Below are 1,481 nucleotides of genomic sequence, written 5' to 3'. Positions count from 1 at the left end.
ACCTTTTTACCTTCTTTTGAATTTTTACCTTTTGACTTACTTTTAGCTAGTCTCTGCACTTTTCTTTGAGCTTTCTTGAGAGACTTGTCCGAGCACCAAGAGGATCAAAGGAGACTTGATTGATCTCCTTCCTCATTCTTACTTGGGCAATTCTACTCTTCTGTTTTTTTTTTTGAGATTTGGGTGTGTGAAATTGAGGAAATTCTGTCTCAATTCCCATCTAAAATCTCTTTAAATCCTTTTCTGCATAATTGAATTTGATTTCTGTTCTTCTACTGCTTCTTCTTTAATTTTCTGTCAATTGCTTTGATAACTCGGATCTGGGAAGGAAATTGGGTTTTAGGCTCTGCTACCTAAGCTCTTGAGTCCTGAGATCACAATTTACTTGGGTTCTTCTGTGAACCTCTGCTGCACTTTATTTCCTTTCTGTTTGAATGCTTATTGCTTCTGATTCAATTTCTGCTCTCTTAATTGTTGCAATTTACTTTCTCTCTGTTTAGATTCTGCAATCCCAGTCCTCAAATCCCTTTTACATTTAAGCAATTTACATTTCTTGTCATTTAAGTTACTGCAATTTATATTTCTTGCACTTTAAGTTTCAGTCATTTAATTTCTTGTTCTTTAAGATTCAGTCTATTTTACTTTCCTGTTCTTTAATTTACTGCAATTTCCCCTCTCCCTTTTCATTTCAAGCAATTTATCTTCTGTTAAATACAACCCACTCAACCAAAACTTGATTCGCTTGACTAAATCAACCACTAAACTAAAATTGCTCAATCCTTCAATCCCTGTGGGATCGACCTCACTCATGTGAGTTATTATTACTTGATGCGACCCGGTACACTTGCCGGTGAGTTTTGTGTTGGATCGTTTTCCACACATCAAAACGCACGGACAGGGGGAGAAGATTAGAAGGCAGAATGTAATGTAACGTGTTTACAATACCCCCGTTCCCTCTTTTTTTTTATTCTGGTTAATTGAGAGAATGACACGTGGGGTAATGAGCCACGCCAATTATACAAGTAGTAGATATACAAAGATAGAAAGGAGTATAAAAAGTAAAAAGAGAGAGAATTGCATAAATATATATATAAAGATAGAAAGGAGTATAAAAAGTAAAGAGAGAGAGAATAGCATTTGCTTTTATTATTGCTATGTGTATAAAGGAAGAGAGAATAATATTCAGTTGTTGTTGTTGTGTGTAAAATTGACGGAGGCTTAACCTCCTTTTATAGGTATATCAGATCAAATATTCAAAGCTCCATTTATTATCATTTTGACTTGGGAGCTTCATTCTCATAAAAAAAATGGACATCCAAGTCCTTTTAGACTTATCACAACAGTTATCAATGGTCTTGCTTTGTTGTTTATTAAGTTTTTCAGGCAAGATTTGTTCTAGTTATCTTGGTTTGATTATATATGTTCGTGGTCACAAATTTTTTAAACAAAAGATTTGTTCTGCTAATGACTTTATATATAAA

The sequence above is a fragment of the Arachis duranensis genome, chromosome 9 (assembly GCF_000817695.3).
Source record: "Arachis duranensis cultivar V14167 chromosome 9, aradu.V14167.gnm2.J7QH, whole genome shotgun sequence".
In the NCBI taxonomy this organism is placed as follows: domain Eukaryota; kingdom Viridiplantae; phylum Streptophyta; class Magnoliopsida; order Fabales; family Fabaceae; genus Arachis; species Arachis duranensis.
This window is presented reverse-complemented; position numbering follows the sequence as displayed.